The following is a 20,838-nucleotide window of genomic DNA, read 5'->3' as shown; positions in this document are numbered from 1 at the left end:
ATAGTGGAGACAATGATTTGAAAGGGGAAGGCAAAGAAAACCCCTTGTGAGCATTATGAATGAAGCCAAATGTCGAGAGAGAGAGAGAGAGAGAGAGAGAGAGAGAGAGAGAGAGCAAAATAGCTCATTACAATAACATCAAAGTGATGTGTAAAGAAGAAAGAGAAAGAAGAATCTATTTTAAAGAGATGAGAAAGGAGTTGCATGTGTTCACATTTGTAACTCTAATTTCTATGAATGCCACACTCATAATAAGTGTGTGCAAAGTGTCAAAATCCTCTTAAGGAGGATAAACTAAATTCCTTAATAAAGGAATTATAAAATGAGTTGTCCTCACATGTGGACTAAAGGACAAGTAAATGACATGTTCTTCACATGTGTACAATAGGAAAAACTACATTTAGAGATCCCTGGAATATCCCAATTAAATACATACAAGGAATGACTAATATTTCTAACAATTTAAATAACCCATTTACCTTTCTCATGCCTCAAGTGCTAATACAAGCTAGGATGGGAGTAGATAGGATGCTTGGTTGTAATCTTGTCTCATTAGTATGCCTTGTCCATACAAAAGGATACTAATGTTGTATAGAGTCATTAGGGGGCTTGGGTCTAAAGAGGTTCTAGGGTAACCTTAGAGTTGACTCTTGCGATGACACTTGGCCACTCACATACTAGATTTACTATGTATCTTTTTTACATCTGGGCTTAGATGTTACTTGTGTCTTGTTACCTTTGTGATAGATTACTATCAAGTTTTCCCTTGACCTAGATGTTGGTTCTAACTATTGGATTTGTTATCTATTTGGGACTTGAGATTATCTCCTTAGCATAGTGGGAGTTGGTCATTTAGGTTTCATGAGGTCAGGTGGTAGTGTTTCTTATACCATTGAGATTTGATAGTTAGATGTCATTACTGGATGTACTTGTGTAGTTTTTCCCTTTCATTTTGATCTTGTGTTTTTGTTAGATGATTGTAGACTATTTTAGTTTACTTGATTATCTAGAGATCTTATGAGATGATGTATTTATTCATGATATATATTCTTTAAGCTCTTCACACCCTATGAGTTATACAATGAATGATTGTGCATTTGGGGTACACAATGTGGCATCTTATATAATTGTATATTACTTCATTGGATTAGTACTTATGGTTATTCTATGAGATGGATATTGTTATGTACATCAGATTTAGTATTAATAAAACTTATGTATGTGATTCAACATCATGGAGCCCTTAAGAGATGTAATTTTTTTATGTATGACTTTGTATGTATGTGATTTATTTCTTTTTCTATATTATCTCTTGTTGTTTTAATCTTTTAAATTTTTTTTAAAAAAAAATAGAAAACTTAGTGACATATTAGGTTAATTTCTTTTGGGTTCCCAGGTGGCGAATTACATGATAATTCCACAAACTAATCGGTTACAAGCCCAATCATTATAAAATATTACAATTCAAGGTCATACATGATAAATACAAAAATCCAAGTAAAAAATATTAATGAGAGTGTTAAAAATGATGATATGTTGTCCAATGTAGAATCCTCCATATCTATAATATGAGAGTCCACAAGAAAACAATATTTGTAAAAAATAAATATCTGAATTAAGAAGAATATTAGATAAATATTAAAATGGAATATATTAATAGTAAATAATGAATTTCTAGCAAAGATATTATCCTAGTTGATATAAGAGTCTCAAATAATTAAAGTATGCAAAATATCTTTGTAGATTGACAAGGAGCAACTTGCAATTTTTAAGTAGTTATATTATATGATTGACCAAATTAGCTCTCAATCAAGGGTTGAATAGCATAGTATGAAATATTAGGATCCCACTCAATTTTGTGCCAATTAATCCTATAATATTTATATCTACAATATTTAAGATGATATCCAGAGTGTTAAGAATAAAAACATTCCCTTAAAAGAAATATAGACTCTTATTAACTCCTTGAAACAAACAAACCAAATCCTACAATCCTTTATGCATGTCACTTTTATCAATAAAGTTATCTATCCCAAACAATTATTTTGAAAGTTGTAAAATTTCTAATAAATTAACTAGATAGTTAAAAGGCTTCAATAAAATGTATTTAGAGAGAAATATGCAAATAGTGCATGATTAGATGTCACAAAACATAATATCTTGGAGATTTGATAGCATAAATCACTTAGGATAATGTAATAATTACAAGGAAAATCCCTATAAAATTCAAAGAGAAGATATCAAAATAAATTATATGCAACATTTAGAGAGATTGATGTTAATAGGAATTTGTTATTAATATTAAACTATAACTTAATTAGTCAAACTATGATAAATATCCAATAAATATGTATAGAAACTAAAAATGAAATAAAGTTGCCTCAAATTTGATGACACAAACAAAAGGAAGATTGGACACCATCAACATCTTAACGAATGAAACATATGTTAAATAATTTTTGATATATTGAAATTTAGTAAAACTAGAATTAATCCTCACTTAAGAGAATATAGTAATAAGGAACCTCATTACTAAAATAGAACATCGTGAGATTAGCCTAGGGATTAGCTAAAGAGTCAAAGATGAATAAATGAATACATAGAAGAATGCCAAATCAAGTATCAAATTAAAAATGAATGCAATCTCTAACAAGTAGAGAAAAAAGGAGAAGAACCTATTAAGTAAATACTCCACTCCAAAAGAGAGAAAGAAATAACTACACTATTGAATAGAAGACTAAATTTGACCCATGAAATGTTGTTTCTATCAAAATAGAGAAAATAGTATGCCCATGTCATATATGGAAAATGAGTATGTATTACTTTCCTAAATGAAGAGACAACTCTTTCACCAATATTGAACAGTTTGAGGTAAAACAAAATCTACTAAAGACACCATAATCCACCTCTTTAAAATGGAGAAAATTAGAATCTAAATTTATATCATGTGTAACTTTAGAAAATTCTTAAACATTTTTATATCCATAAAAGAAAATGATGTCACAAACAATTAATGTAGAAACCGAGTAAATGTAAAAGGTGACACTCTTGGCTTGTGTGAAACATTATGTGAAACAATTTGAGTTTGGGTGTATCTTAACTTTAATCAATAACATGATTGGTATCATTTGTTTGTAATCGTCACATAAATATTAGTAGTTTTTCCAAACATAATTATTTGGAATTTTAAGATATGGTACACATATCATTGGCACACTTCTTATTATCCCATGATTTCACTTATAAATCAATAATGATATCTATATTCAATAGCCCTTGTTTGGTGATTGGATCTTGATTATCTGATTTTGGATTCACCAACCATTATTTCCCTTATTTTTAAAGAACATATCTCTTAGACAATATTTCTATTTTATCTATATAGAGGTGAAAAAAAATTTAACCTAGTTTTTTTATTTTTTTGAGCTTTTTACATGTATATCTTTTACATAGCATTTTGTTCTTTTAGGGGATGACCTCACATCTATCATAGAAATTATCAAAACATATTTTCTTTCAAGATGGCCTTTTTATTTTACATATGCAACTAATGATTTTTATTTATCTTCCAATTTATTGTTTGAGATGTGATCCATTAAATTATTCTTGTTAACCATCACAAAAATGTCATTTGCACAATTGTTAGAGTTATTCCATATCACTCTTCCTCTTGGGTCACTCGCCTTTTATATAATTGTCATGGATGTAGCATTTTTATTATATCTAACAAGACAAATATCTACAAATTTTCTCTATTTACAAGAAGAGTAGATTCAGTTTATCGTTTTTGGTCATTCCTTGGTCTTGGGTTAACAACCTTAATACACCTATAGATAGAAATTTTTGGGTGACTTCTTGGCACTACTTCCAAGTAGTTTTATTCTAACAAGTTCTTTGAGTTGGCTATAATTATTTTATATGATTAATCTACAAAATAGAAGATAAACATAATGATGGTTGGGATTCACTTTTGGACACTTGCATGGGATGAGTTGGATCTTGTATGAGCTTCAAATATATCACTTTGTTGAATGTGTTACACTCTTGATGAATAGTAAAATTGTCACAACCTGTCTTGCAACTTTCATTGTTTTTCCTAGGTGGCGATTATGTGGCAACCTTGTTGTTTTAGTCATGCTCAAACCTTGTCATAAATGCGGACTAATTAATTAATATGATTTAATGGATAATTAATGGTAGTGGAAAATTATGGTTACATAATTTATAATGTTCTTTGTTATGATAAATTTCATTTAAAATGTTAATTTAGTTATTTATGTTACATGATAATGTTGTATGGTGGATATGATGCATATGTTAATACATTATGTTATGATGATGAATCAGTTATCAAATTTATGGATAGTGACTTATGTTTTGGTTGCGAGTGTTTGAGTGATTGCAGGATTGTCAAGATGAGGTTGTGGTTGGGATAGGGAAGGTTACTTTTTATTTTTAAGATGTGATCAAAGTAACATTAGGATGTTAATTATTTTACTTATTAAAGTCACCATCATGTTTGCAAAAGAGGTGGGCATTAATTGGACACAATATGGAATGGGTTTTGGATTATGTTTTCACCTCATTTGCATAATAAGTTAGAGAAAGAAGAGAATCTGTGGTCAGTTAAGAATTTGGGAAAATTTACATAGGAGGGTGATTATGATTTTGGGGAATAACGGTGGTAGGAGATTAGCTGGACAAGTGACTGGAGTAGGTTCTCTCTATCTTTTGAATACTCAACAGCTAGTTGTTTTATGTAAGGAAGTTTGGCTTATGTGATAGTCTAATTTTTGATACAGCTACAACATGTTTGTTAAATACTTTTATATTCATTTTTCATGCAGTAGACTTGGGAACCATAACAGGGCTATGTGACAATTTTTGTTTGATTTTAGTGAAGTACTAAAACCTAATGTTGTTTGAATCAGAATGTCTATTGAAGACGTGAACACCAAGACAAAATACGTCACACCTATTGCACTTCTTTCATGGTGGAATAAGCATTCTTTGTTTCTTTAGTTGTTTTCATCTTTTGTTTTAGTCGTTCTTGTAATGAATAAGATGGATGAGGGAAAACCTAAGTGCGGGGATGGTTATTTCGTCAAAAATCCTTGCCATGATTTTTTGTGGAGGAAAACTAATAGCTCAGTTATCAGTGTATTAGTTGCCAATATCTTGGCTCATAACCCTGGAATGCGTTCCGACGAGGGAGTGCAAAATACCATTTATATTTGTTTAAGGTATTCCACGATCCTCTATTCCGGTTATATCTCCTTTACACATCCTTACTGCATTGTTTAAGTATGTTGTTGTTCGTTTTGCTTATTATGGCATTTAACTCCATCTTTTGATATGAAAACCCCTACTTTAGTAAGGATATGTATTGCTGTAGGTAATCATTTGAGAGCCATAGTTCAGCCAAAACAGTCTGGTGTGTGCTAGAACGCATGTAAATGTACATTTTTATGCTGTTAAAACTATAAGTTAGGCGTCATAGTTATTGCTGCTGCATGAGATTAGTAGGGTGATTTATTGGAAGCACTTTATTAACATCGTGATTATTTCTTGGAACCCTGCTGACTCCAGAATTCGTGACTCTGAATGACTGTGATTTCACTTTCTCTTAATTAGTTTCTTGTTGCAGAATTATGAAATTTTGTTTTGTTATATTCTGGTTATAACTCAAATCTTGCAATTTCAAACCCAAAATATTCAGATAAGAGACTTTCTTATTTACAAAACCCAGAGCTCCAATTTAAATAGTTGTGCATTGCAAAATAGAACACCGAGATAGATTAAAACAGAAACATTACCAAGATGGTTGCATGGCTGCTCTTTCCTGAGAATAATTTTAATCTAATTTTCGTACCCAAAATGGCGACGGCTTGAAGGAAGTGATCATCATGAGAACAGTTATAGTCAAAACCACAAATATGACTGAGTAGATTTAAATGGAACAGCTAATGTATGTTGTCCCGTTGACAACATAAGACCAAGTTTTTAAAAGGAACAGCTTAAACATCACACACTAAGCTTAATTCCTAAACCAAAAGTGTTAAATAGTCAAAGTTGACTTATTTTTCACAAGCTTAATTCTTCCCTTAGTGTGTGATGTTTAAGGGTGGCCAGTTTTTAATTGCTCTTTGAATTGGAGTGTGGAATTACTGAACCTATTTGATTATGGTAAAATGTTAAATGAATACATTTGATATTGATTATAATCCCTAGTTAGACCTCAAAGTAATTGAGAGGTTGTGAGTTGTAGTTGTAAAACCATTTTTATTGAGATGTCATAAGTTCCTCCTCACTCCTATGTATTCTATACTATTACTTTGTATGAGAAAGATTTAGAGCTCTCTCTATAGTTAAGGCTGGATTGTAAGATAGTTAATCACTTCTTCTTCCTATTCAATCTAATCTTTTACTCAAGTGTTGAATTGAGAAGACTCACTCTTTCTTTAACCATTAAATAAACACCAACTAAATTATCTGATTCCCCTCTAAGCTAGAATCTCTTTTCTATGTGGAACTATTAAATAATCAGATAAAAATATTTATTAAAAACTCTAAATCAAAACTAACTAGCTTAGAAGCATACAAAAGTATAATGAATGCTTCTATCTTCTCACGAATGTTGTTCGACCTTCTATCTATATTGCTGCTACTAATCTTAGTACCATTTTAGTACCTAAATTACTTATCATGAATGTGAACAAGTAGAATCAAAGATAGATAGTTGTTGATTGATGGATTGAGTGTTGATGTTTAATCCTTCATGGATGGGTATAATGTGGCATAAGGGAGGGCGGGGTTGGATGAATTGCATTTTGCTTCTCTCAGCCTGCCATAATTCTATGAATATGAATCATTATGTTTTGTCTCTATCTAAGTATTATTGATAAATTGAGTGCTTGGCCAAGCTAATTAATTTATGCATTTAAATATGTTGATCTAACATGTACCATATGTTTGTGACTATGATCATTTTATCTTGCATATGTAAAGATATGCTCTATTTTTAAAAGAAATGTACATGTGGGTAGATGTGTCATAGTTTTCCTTTCACTGTATATGGGTAGATATGTAGTATTCTTTTCTTTTGCCTACCATATTCCATGTTTAGGCTACTAGTCACATCATTTGCATGTAGTATGTTTCACGTCTATATCGGATCCATCCGATTCATCTTGTTCTGGGAAGCTAGGCTTCTTATGCTAGGGTCAGGGTATTCGTCATGTCAAGAAGAATCTTGGGGGGGTAATCACTCTATGGTTAGTGTGGTAAAAGTGCCTAGGCCACACTCCTGTCTCAGTTAGCAAATGAACCACATCCAAAGGCTTTGGAGAATAGATGTACATTCAGAACACTTGTCAATTTGAACAACTATCATAAGGCTTGTACCTTCATCTTAGCGATGATATATGGTATCATTTTGTTCATGTAATCCTAATTCAAAGATATTATAAACTTTAAAGTTAGTAATGTATCACTCTTCAAGTTTGTGAAGAATATGTGATGTATAATTATGGAGTTTCAACATCTCAGTTCATATAATGTAATGTTTCTTTATTCAAATCCAACGACTTCATTTTATGTTGAGTTATTGTCTATTAGCACTCTTATTTACAAACAACATTGCATTAAGAGTTGTACTTTGAGTTAATAGTTGTAAACCTTGATTAATCAATTTTATATACTAAGATGCTTGATTTATCTTATTTCAGCATTTAATGATGTGGCATTGTTTTTCCACATTTTTAGCATTTTTGTGTCTTTGGCAATTTGTTGTAGGGATGGTTTTTACAAAACTACACACATTATTGTCTTCAATATATGATAAACATTTTAACATGGCTTATGGTGCCTGCATGAAATGCCCTCCAATACTACATGAAACACTTTTGACCTAGAGCTACCAACTTGTAACACCACAAATTAGGGATCTCGTCCTAATTTGACAAAGTTAATGTTCAATCTTGGAAGTACATTAAGTCAATGAAATCACGAACTTGCAATCACAATGATCTAAATTTTTTTTAAAATTTGGTAAAACAAAAAACCACCACAATTTAACCACACATTAAATAATAAACTAAAAGAATAATATAAAAACTTCCTTATCACATTAAAAGTATTTATTATACTTTAAACACTAACCTTCTATCAAGAATCACATTTAGTACCCTTACCATACGTTTAAAATCATATGTAGCTACCTTATAAAATAAAAGTTAATAATATATATAACGTCATATAACATATTTAAAATATTGTATAAACGCATCGTTCAAACATTATATAGCTCTTAAATCAAATCTTGTATTTTCGTTTGGAACGGGTTAAAACTATACTTTTCAGAGAAATTTGCTCAGCTGTAGGAAAAGTCTTTTAATAGAAGTTGAGCCTGTGACAGCACATGGGTATGTCTTGTGATGAATTGTAGGCGTCCGCTTAGGTTCGACGAGTTTGAGATTAAATGGCTACCTATTTTTATACATAGCGTGAATCAAGGAGATTGCTATAGCAACCCACGTTGGAAACCATATATTGGTTAACCGTTTGAATTCTCTCTCTCACAAAACAAGAGGATGATATTATAGATGATTACATCAGTATAAACTGGATCTATAAAGTTAATAAAGACAAAATATTCATTGGAAAGTGATGCAGATTAGATGGCTACGTTAAAATGTGAAAGAAAAATTTGTAGGTGCCTTTATGGTTACTTTGTTTGGAATAACGTGATCAAACCGACAAATTGTTAGAAGGCCTTATTTACCTACATCTAAGTATTATAATGTGACATATTATTATTTTTAAATGTTAAGTGTTTAATGAAATATATAGCTTAGACTTATGATTAATATGTCATTAATGAATATATAGATACACTATTGTAATTAGTTAACTAAATAGAATATGGTTGAGTCTTGTAAATACTGTGCATGTAAGCACTTGTATATTTAATGTTTTTGAAATTAAAAGTAGTCAAACATAGGGTCTAACGCGAAGTAACAACATATTGTAGAACAACTATAAGTCAGAAGTAACAAATTTTAACCTAGCCCCTTCTTAATTAGAAAAACCCCTACATTAGAGTGTCCTAAAATCTAATCATCATTAAAAAAGCTACGAGTAGTCGGGTCGAGTGCCAAGATAACCATCATAACAAAACTAAAACTAAAACCAAGAGGAGATCTAACTCTCCTTGCTCTTATCTTTCCCTTCCAACTTATCCAACAATAGCTACAAAAGTGAGGCCTTCTTTCTCCGCATGTAGGAGATGAAAAGTGAATGCATGCAAGTGCATCACCCTACCGTAAACCTAGTAATATCATCAAATATTAGCTTAAGAAAATCCTACCTATCCTCTAGCTTCTTGAAGCTCCTATTCATGTCTCCGAGCCCCTCCACAATATTCTGATTTTCACCTACAAACATCCTTGGGGGTCCTTATCAAATTCTTAATTTCCTTTTCCCTGCTAGTTAATGGGGGAGGTGAATGTCTCCCCTTTTTCACCTCCCTATTTTTCTAGGGTGTCATTCTTTTGTGTTTCAGAGACATGGAATGGAATAGGGCTTAAATAACGACTTTCTTTAGCTTTACCCTCATTAGTCATGTTCTCATCCTCATCCACAATGTATTTCTTCTAGAAAGCCTTACATTTTTTGCCTTTTCTAGGGGGCTTGTGTTTGCCACTATCAGTGAAGTTAGAGCTAGAAGGGCTTTGAGGTTTAGGCATGGGTGTCACATTCACACTTTTTTGTTTCTTGTTTCTAAGTGATCTACTCCTACCTCTTTCCATTTCCACATCTAAGTCCATGATCTAGATATTCTCCTCCATCTTAATTTGTTTAAGGATGTGGTGTAGAGAGGACTTGGGAGTTTTTGTAGTAATAATAGACATCATCTCAACCAAGATTTGGATGGTTGAGTTAGAAATAGTTGGGTTAGGGAGGAAAATCTGGACACTAATAGGTTGGGTAGGGAAAAGATTTTTTTGGGAATTAAACATTTTGAACATCAAAGCCTAGTGTGGGATGTTATAAGGTATATTGTTTTTCATCTTCTCCCTAACCTTGATAACATTTTCTTCCATGGAGTGAAGTACATGAGGTAGGGAAATGGGATGAGATCATGATTTTGAAAATGGTTTCAAATGGGGAAATGGTATTAGTAGAAAACATGGAATCTACCATCAAAAGTGAGATTGTATGATATCATACCATAACTATCTCTAGGGATCTGACAAATCCATTTTGAAAAAACTACCATGCTCATGAGTCTAACTTTCACTAGGTGAAAGAACTGGTAGATGTTGGTTTTATTTACAATGCATGTTTTTTTTTCCATCTTTGGCAATCCAAGGAGAAACCAAGAACTTAAGAAATGACTTCCTCATTGATCTAAAACAAGATCCCATTCACAATCTCTCAACTATTGTTCCATGTATTAACAAATTGCATAGACAAACTCATCATAACCCTCAATGCACTACATAAATGACACCAAACCACCCTCCTTGAGATAAGTTTTGGAAGACTTGTTATATTTTTCAATGAAGCTTGAATTGATGTGAATAGGGTTGCCACCCATTTCTTCGCTCTCTTCCAAATCCTTAGAAATATCTAACATTACTCTAGCTAACTCAAAATACACATTAAATAGTCATTTAATTATGCATTTGATAATTAATTGAACTTTTGAATAGTTGATAATTATCAAATTTGAAATTAACAATCTTCAAATATCAAAATAGTGTTTAAATTGCATCAATAGTCAAAGTGATTGGTCATGACAATAATTTTTTGCTATAGATTGCCATTTACAAATCATTTTTTAGTGGTGCATTGAGCAATAGTACAACATTCTACATGAATAAGTCACCACGAAGCATTAAAAAAATACTTTGATGAAATAAATTCAACCTTTGATTAACATCTTGTGTACAAAAGAGTTTCTTGCAACCAAGTTGAAATATATTAAAGAAAGACTCACAAATAGATCTAGCTACATAGTGCAAGTCCGTATATGCTCCAAATTAGAATTTATAATTATAGCTATGTTCTTTATAACTCAACTAATGCATCATTGTGCTAAAGGATTGTGTCTATTGAAGCAATGGATTTGATCTTGGATTTGTTGATTTGTTCTATGGTGGATGGAAAGTTTTGATTTAATCTTGGATTACAAGATAACTCAAAATGATGGTCGTGTGAGTGTAGATAGCTTAAAACCATCAACTAATTATCTCATGTTCATTAATGAGTTAAATTAATTGATCTATTTCTTAACTATAATGATATAGTTGATTTAATATTCTAATAATTGACTTTTCATAGAGTTTATATAATTCATATGGATATTGTATCTAGTTGAATCAATTTGATAATGTGAGGAAACTTTTTATTAAATATTTGATTGGAAAATAAATTATGTGATAAATGAACTATAACTATTATTCAATTAAATTAATTTTAGTGAAAGTTGATTAATAGATGGAGAATGAATTATTTTAAACAAAATCCAAAAGTGATAAGATTTTAATAGCTAAAATGTATCCCTATTACATAGGGTGTTATCACTTAACAAAATAAATTTTATTTAAAATAAAATTAGTAAAAATGTTATCATTGGATGAAGTGGTTTACACTATGACTCATTGTGAAGAGAAGTTTGAAAAAATGGAGTTAAATAAAACAATAGAGCAATTGAATAAAAAACTACAATAGTGACATGAGGGGAATGTGGGTGTGACAATTGCAATAGTGAAGAAATTAACTAATAGAGGATGGGGTTTGAAAATAATTCAATATTTCCCCTCAGTACGTAGAGTGTGCATAGCAGATAAAAGCTAGATGTTAGAGGAGATAGAGCATGTGCCATTATATATCATTAACAAACAGAGCAAGTATGACCATACAAGGTACAAGAATATTCTAGGTCATTAATAGCTACACAAACATTCATTGTATGAGTTGAATAATAATAGTAAACCCTGTGATAAGACTAATTTAACATATTTGTGGGGAAATATATTTGAACTAGTTGACGTGTAGTACTAGAATAAATAATGCATATATAAAGAATAGGTGTAAATTTTGAAACATATTTATTATTGTTCATATTTAATAGGATAAGATCTAAATCATTATTCAATGTATTTGCTCGCATAGTGTTGTGTAGATAGTTTCCTATACATAGCTATAGTAAAATATATGAAAATATATATGAATAAACAAAAAGAGTCTTAGGATAGAGATGCCATTCACTTTCAAATTGGCATGTTGAGAAAGAGTAGTATGATTAATAATATAAATGTGGTAAAATAACAGCAACCGTACTTTGAGAAAACGTTAGGGCTTAGAGATCTCCAGCTATAATGTACTTAATAATACCCGTAAACATACTTACGACCTAACCTTTGCTTTCTGCACATATTTAAACCCTAGATTCTGTCGTGTATCGGAGCATGCGCATGACGCAGTCAATCTGATTAATCAAAGCTCTCGGAGTAACGTGGTTTTTAAAATGAAAATGTGCTATTTGCTTCTACACATTTGACGTATCCATTACTCAACTCTTTCTCCCAATTCCACCTCATCTATATGTTCCTCAATTCGACTCTGATCTTCTCGCATTATTTTCAAAAGCCTTATATTTATCTCTTCCTTCTGCAACCCTAATTCAGCTTTATCAGATATCAGAAGACATGTCTGGTATTGTTGTTTACCCTTGTGCTGCTTGCAAGATTCAGCGAAGAAAATGTGGAGATAAATGCGTGCTAGCACCTTATTTTCCTCCACATGATCCTCACAAATTCTTAGTTGTACACAAATTATTCGGAGCAAGCAACATTGCCAAAATCCTTCAGGTATAAATCAATACAATTTGAGAAATTTATCAACAGGGCATTCCGATCTATCTATACTATAATTGGCTAGTTGGACTTTATTTCAACATCATTGCATTTCATATTGTGCAGGATATTCCGGCAGAGAAGAGGGAAGATGCTGTAACGAGCCTTGTATACGAGGCAAATGTGAGACTAAATGATCCAATCTACGGATGCACTGGTGCCATTTGTCGACTTCAGAAGGAAATCATACATCTCCGGTCACAATTGGCAACCGTTCAATCAGAGCTCCTCAATTCGCAGACTTATTTTTCGTCTCTCTTCCCCGGCTTTTGTGATTCCAGTGAAACAGCAACTACATTTGATGTTGTACATCAAAACGGCCCATATAATACCGATGAATCAGTAAGTAGAATGGATTTAATTCATGAAAACGATCCATATAACAATGATGGAGTAATGGTTTTGCAAGAGTATGATGACCCCTTTGGATTGTGGGCACCACTGTGAACCTCGTTTGGGCTATATTCGTTCTATATTATTCCATGTTATGAATCCTTACAAACATTCCTTAATGTGTAATCATACTATTTGGTAAACAATTAGGAGTAGTCCATGTATGGAAATGGTGCTGAATCTATTTACATTTGTAGGAACTGCAAATTGAATCCTTGTCTGCTCCTATTGAATGTCATCTGCCTATTTAAGACCTATTACACTGTTAAATTATATAAAGTATTTCATAGTTTCTCAAATTCAATATGTATTAAAAATATTTTTAATAATGGAATTCTATTTAATGTATTAAAATGAACATTTTCTTTATATAAAAGGAATACTAAACTTGTTTTTCTTGATAATATCCTATTTTTCTTAAGGGTAATGCTCAAATTTCTAAGGATCATTTGTATTTAATTATAATATATTGTTATATTATATGTTGAGAAAATTTATGGATATTAAAAAATTAATGGATATTTTAAATATTTCATTTATTTCTAAATTTCTTAATTGATGTCAATGTTTTGTATTAGGATTGTTTATAATCTTTTGTACCCACATTTCATGCCATAGTTTAAGTTTATTTAGTTGTTGGAATTTAAAAAGTGGCACATAGTGGCATGTATTTGCTTTATAGTAATTAGCAATTAAAATTTAAACAATAAATTTAGTACTTTATATCTTTATCACAATTTTAAAAATTATTATAGTTTAGTAATTAGAAATATATTGGTTAAAGTAAAACTGAGAATTTAGAAATGTTAATTTTAATTCAAATAAATTTTATATCTTAAAAAATAATTCAGTATTATAAATTTTAATTTCAACTTTAATTTAGATATTATCATTAAAAATATATAAAAATTAGATTAAAAATGGTTACCAAATTTGCTTATGACATGGACATGGTTGGAATTCAATATTTAATTTAAATGTTGAATTCACCCCCAAAAAAATAATAATATTAAATTTATTATTAAAAAAAGTTCTAAAATATGCATAGATTAATTTTAATCTTATAGATTTTATATAGAATGAAGGAAGTTTTGAGAAAAGGGGTCCTTATATAACACCAAATGAAATAAACCAATCAAATTTGAGAGATATGATTTTTATAATATAGAAAATTCCCGAAATATATAATGGAACTTTATAAATATTTGAATGACAAAAAAATAGTAATCTATAATTGGTGGAAACTACTTTATATTAGGAGAAAGTGCTATAATGCAAGAGTTCTCAAATTCGCATTTGACAATTTTAGAAATTATAAATCAAGAAAATTGTATTGTGAATAAGATAGAAATTATTTGGTTTAGCTAGAATTCATAACATGAAAATATGCATTTACATCACTTGGTTCCATATTTTAGAAACATGAATACTGCTCTTTTTTTAATCATTTATTAACAATACATTCTCAAATTTTTGAAGTTATGAATATTATATGTTATGTTATCCCTTGGATTCATTCTTATGAGTTACACAAGAGAAGATTTTTTCACTTATGCCAATTTGTAATTTCCTACAGTACCAAATTCAATAGGAAACTTGAAGTTCAACATTTAAGAAATCTTTCTATATACATTTTGACCCACATGAATGAATCTCTCATGTCAAACATGTAACTAAACTATGATATATATGGGTTTGTGTGATTAGCATGGTTTAGAAGGGTTTTCCCTTCAAATATCTCCACTCTTGATTTGAGCATTAAACTTATTACCTATGCAATTTCTAATTCTATGTCATTTTGTTATTTCAATCCAATCTCAATTTTTGCTTTATGTCCATTAGAGATCCCATGTTTTGTTTTTTATTTCTTTTAATATAATAAGAGTCTCTAAAGATATGAGAGAAGATATTTTTCTAACTTCTTATAAAATTTTTTGGAGCACATAGGTCTTCTCTTTTCATGTGTAAAGAGTATATGGATTTCTCCTAACAATGAAACCCAATATGTGGAATCAACCCCATAGTATAGAATTAGTGAGGACCTAATTGTTGACTATGTAATGACCCCATCTTTTAGCCTTCATGTTCTCCAAAGTCTAAGTAGAGCATAAGACGAAATTAAATTAATTTCTTATAAAGTCATTGAATAAATTAAAAATAAAAATTAAAAGGTGACTTTATATTTAATTAATTTAATTAATTATTGTATTACAAGGGAGAAGCTTCTAGAGTGTGTATTAATTATTGGAAAGGTGGAAGCATCTAGTAATATAATTTTCTAGAAGCACAATTAATTTTTGTATTGCAAGGGAGGAGTGTCTAGAGAGAGTGCATTAATTAATGTTTTAGTTCCTTCTGGAAGGGGGAAGGTTCTAGCACTTGCAACTAATTAATGTTTTAGTTCCTTCTAGAAGGGTGAAGGAAAAGAATAAATAGGGGGTGAGAGTCTCATTGTTGAGCATCGGATTTTTGTGAATGACATTTGATAAGAGCTTGGATGTGTGAATCACATATCTTTCTTGGCAATAGGTGACATTCATCCTCTCTTTTAACATTCTAGATGTCATTCCCTTGGGGTTTGGCCTTTGGAATACATTGCTTTGTACTTGATTTAATCATTTTGAGAATTAATATAATTTCTGCATTGGTTCCATCTTTAGTTTGCATTAAAAAATCTATTTTGGCAATTGGTTTAGTTTTTGGGCATTCCAAGGTGCCCATTACAGTGGTTTATAATGATCTTATGATGATCCTACACCTACACCTATCATCCTATGATGATCTTTAGCATCTATGTTTGAGCATGCGACAAGGGCTTTATAATTTTTGCAATACCAGAGCAAGACAAAGTAGGAGTTCAGACTTGTAGAACGAATAGGGTAGTTCATCTATGCAGAGGGACATACAATCCAATCATATAGACATAGAGGAGATATTATTTGAACAAGACAACAGTATTGGTGACAGAGATGATAGGAATATCAGTCTAGAACAAGAAAATGCAATGTTCTAGTTATTAGGTACATTAGAGGAGGGGCAATGGATGCAACATGAGTAGAATAGGCAAAAGGATATGATGCAATAGGAGTAGAATAGACGAATGGATATGATGTTGTAGCTAATGGCTAGATAGATGGGCATCAATATGAATCCAAGTGATGCCAACAATGGAAACAACAATAATAGGGCCGATGATAATGGAGGCCAAGATAATATTAATGGTAATAATGGACATGGAAAAAATGGGAATGAAGTTGATAACTTTAGACATGTTGCATACTCAGCTTGAATAGCCAGCTTGAGACCTCTTCTACCCACCTTCCCACCTAGAGATCTAGTTCAGCTGATTAATGAACCACAGATTAGGGAGTTACAGGATCAGTTCAGGAGGGATTGGGAGGCTAGCAGACCAGAGTTTCAAGTGGATGTTTCTCTTAGAGATTATGTGGACTTGAGGATGAGACACATGCCCGGATCAAGAGGACAAAGTCAAAACCTTAAGCTAAGAAAGAAATATGGGAAACTTTCTTTACCTTATTATGATGCTTCATGGAAGATGACCACATGAGTTTGGGTGTAGAAGATGGATACATACTTGTAGCTAAATCCTATGCCTGAAGAGGAGGCTATAAAATATGTGGCTATTCACTTGGATGGACTAGCACATGAGTGGTGGCACCATGACATAGTAACCTTGCAACATAATTAGATCATATCTTACAAGGAGTTCACCGAGAAGCTCATAGAGATATTTGATACTAAGGATCCCAAATTATAGTTTAAGGAATTGACACAACTCAAGCAGTGGGGAGCAGTTGATCCATATATCAGTGAGTTTCAGAGGTTAGCTATATTGGTCACAAATATTTCAGAGAGGAGGTTAGTAGTGTTGTTTATGGATGGACTCTCAAAACCCTTGTGAGGTTGGGTCAAGGGGCATGACCCAGCTACATTGTAGGAGGCCACTAAAAAGGCTCGTGACTTAGAACCTTCTTCATTTACGAGAAAATTTTAGCACAAGGATTCTTATATGAAAAAGGAAAAGGAGAAGGACAAAAAACCTTTTCACAAGGATGCTTAGCCCAAAAGAGATAAGTTGGATAATGACACCTTGAATGATTTAAGAAAGAAGACGTTATGTTTTCATTACAGAGAACCTTGGGATTTATCTCATAAGTGTCCTATGAAGGCTAAGGCAAATCAAATGGAATATTTCTCACCAAAAAAGTCACAGTCAGAGAGGGAGGATCAACACTCTAATTCATATGAGGATTGCACTACAGAGGAGAGAAACATTTCTAAGGATGAGAAATCATTAGCACGATTAACTGGGGCTCATAAGGCAATCATATTTAAGGTTAGAGGTACTATCCAAGAGCAGAAAGTGATCTCACTAATTAACACTAGGGCTACACATAACTTTATAGATGCATAATTGGTAGCCAAGAGAGGTCTACAAACTAAAGAGCACACCAGATTTAGAGTTATGGTAGCTAATGGTGACAAACTATTATGCACTTGGAAGATATCTAGTCTTCACATTAGGTTTGGGGATGGCTATGAGTTGGAAGATGAGTTCTATGTGGTAGACATGGGAGACTATATGTCATCCTTGGCATGGTATGGATGGCCTCACTAGTAGAGTTCACACTTAACCTAGCAAAATCAGAGATGAAGTTCCAGCATGAGGGAAGAATTTTTGTACTTAAAGGACTTTTAGATGGGAGTTGCAGACTAGTTTCCCTAAGGAGAATGCAAAGACTTTTTTAGCATAATAACATAGAGTGGGTAGTAGAATGTTTCACTATGCCAACTTCACAAAAGCCACAAGTGAAGAGTCATCCACCAGATATCTAGGAGATACTTGACATGCACACTAAGGTATTTGGTTAGATTCCGCATGGGGTTCCTCCTAATAGGGAGATAGATAATGTTATTGAGCTCAAGGAGGGAGCCAAACTAGTCATGGTTACTCCCTATCATCACCCTAAGAAACATAAGAATGAGATAGGGAAGGAAATTAAGGATTTGTTGGAAATAGAGCATATTAGGCCTAGTAAGAGCCCCTTCTCTTCAACAATAGTCTTGATAAAGAAGAAGGATGGGATGATGCGCATGTGCATCGATTATAGGGCATTAGACAAGAAGACCATTAAGAATAGATATCCCATCCCACGAATAGATGAGTTAATTGATGAGTTACATGGTGCATGCTTTTTGACAAAGATTGATCTATGGTCAGGGTATCATCAAATCAGGATGAGGGAGGAGGACATTGAGAATATAGCTTTTTAGTGTCACTATAGCCACTTCAAGTTTTTGGCTATGCCATTTGGGCTAACCAATGCCCTTGCTACATTCCAGAGTTGCATGAATCAGGTATTCAGGGAGCAGCTTAGGAGATTTGTCTTGATTTTCTTTCAAGACATTTTAGTCTTTAGTAAGACTTGGGAGTAGCATTTACAACATCTTGAGATGATGTTGTCCACTTTGGAGAAAGAGTCACTATATGCCAAGGAATATAAGTGTCAATTTGGGATGATTGAGCTACTATAACTTGGACATATCATTAGTGAAGATGGAGTTTGAGTAGATCCTAAAAAGATTAGGGCTATTGTTGATTGGCCTACTCCTATGAATCTTACACAGCTTAAAGGATTCCTTGGTCTTTGCATATTTTACATGAGATTTGTTAAAAGATTTTCATAGATCACTACACCCTTGACAGACCTTACCACAAAAGGGGCCTTCACATGGATAGAGGTAGCTCAGAGAAGCTTTGATCATTTCAAGAAGGTGATGTCATCATGTCCAATACTAGCTTTGCCAGATTTCACAAGGCCATTTGAGCTTCATTGTGATGCGTAAGGAGATGGAATTGGGGTAGTCTTGATGTAGGAGAAGTATCCCATTGTTTTTGAGAGTAGGAATCTTCATGGAGTGGAGAGTAGCTATTCCATCTATGATCAGGAGATGTTGTCTATAATGTATGCATTGGCTAAGTTTCTATCCTACGTAGGTTGGGGAGAGTTTTTTATCAAAACTAATCACAACAACATCAAATACTTCATGAGTCAACATGATTTGAATGATAGACAACAGAAGTCAATTATGAAGTTATAGGCCTATGACTTTGATATTGAGTTTGTCAAAGGTAAGAAGAATGTGGTGGCAGATGCTTTATCTAGGAGACCTCTTATTTATGCTCTAGCTAAGATTATAGGAGATTGGAGAAATAAGATCATAGAAGAGTATCCAAGGGACACTTGGGCTTCTAGAGTAATTGTAGGCACCATACATGATGGTCATTACGTGGTGATGGATAGATTGATAAAATTTCAAGGTAGGATATATTTGATTCCTTCATCACAATTTAGGGAGGTAAAACTAAAGGCATTTTACATTACATCTACACCTGGACATCCAGGGGTCTTTAAGACCTACAGGAAAATCTATGAACGGTTTACATGGAAAGGGCTCAAAGATAATGTTTAGAAGCATGTCAGGGAGTGTGCAATTTTCCAACAAAGTAAGCGAGAGGACACATATCCTGTAGGGTTGTTACAGCCTTTACCCATTCCGGATAGCAAATGGTAAAGTATTTCTATGGACTTCATCGCTGGGTTACCACAAGTACAAGGGAAAGATTGCATCTATATGATATTTGACCGGCTGACAAAGTTTTCTCACTTCTTTACTATTCCATCCACTTACACAGTAGCACAGGTGGCCGATCTTTTCTTTAGAGAGATATTCAAGTTACATGGGCTACCTAGTTTCATTGTCAATGATCGGGATAGTAAATTCATGAGTATTTTTTGGTAGGAACTATTTAGGTTGTGTGGTACAGATCTTACACCTAGCACTAGTTATCATCCATAGATAGATGGGTAGACAAAAATTGTGAATAAATGGGTGGAAGGATATCAGAGGAACTATGTGAATGCACAACAGAGGGCTTGGGTCAAATGGCTACATATGGGAGAGTACTATTATAACACCAATTATCATATGTCCATCAAGATGACTCCATTCATGGCATTGTATGGTTATGAAGCACCTAGTTTCATGGATCTAGTTTTGGGGGATAGTAGAGTGCCCAAAGAAAAACACTTCTTGCAAGATAGTCAGGATATTTTGAGGGTGCTCAAGGAGAATATACATCAAGCCCAAAATCAACAGAAATTGTATGCAGACTAGCACCAAATAGAGCATAGTTTTGAGGTTGGGGATATGGTTTACCTATGGCTACAACCATATAGACAATCATCAGTAAAGAAAAGTAGAGCAAAGAAGTTGAAGCCTAGGCTTTATGGTCCCTATAGAGTGATTCGCAAGGTGGGTGAGGTTGCTTATGAGATTGAGCTTCCAGAGGATAGTTGGGTACATAATGTGTTTCATGTGTCAAGGCTTAAGAAAGCCATCGGTTAGAGAGTTGTGCCTTCAACAGAATTACCACCATTAGATGAGGAGGGAAAGCTTGTATTAATTCCTAAGGCTATTCTAGATACTAGGGAAAGGA

At 32.6% G+C, this 20,838-nt stretch overlaps 1 pseudogene across 1 annotated transcript; it reads left to right on the top strand.

Annotated features, from left to right (window-relative positions):
- Nucleotides 1-12,590: 12,590 nt before the first annotated feature.
- LOC149569878 (LOB domain-containing protein 23 pseudogene) lies at nucleotides 12,591-13,370 on the top strand (annotated as a pseudogene). The gene is made up of 2 exons (XR_016361482.1): nucleotides 12,591-12,878; nucleotides 12,990-13,370. The product of XR_016361482.1 is annotated as an LOB domain-containing protein 23 pseudogene (transcript).
- Nucleotides 13,371-20,838: the final 7,468 nt, after the last annotated feature.

The sequence above is a fragment of the Cupressus sempervirens genome, chromosome 3, assembly GCF_028749045.1.
Source record: "Cupressus sempervirens isolate cs-2001-9-10 chromosome 3, ASM2874904v1, whole genome shotgun sequence".
NCBI lineage: Eukaryota > Viridiplantae > Streptophyta > Pinopsida > Cupressales > Cupressaceae > Cupressus > Cupressus sempervirens.
Note: the sequence above shows the minus strand (reverse complement) of the source record. Positions and strands in the feature narration are given on the sequence as shown.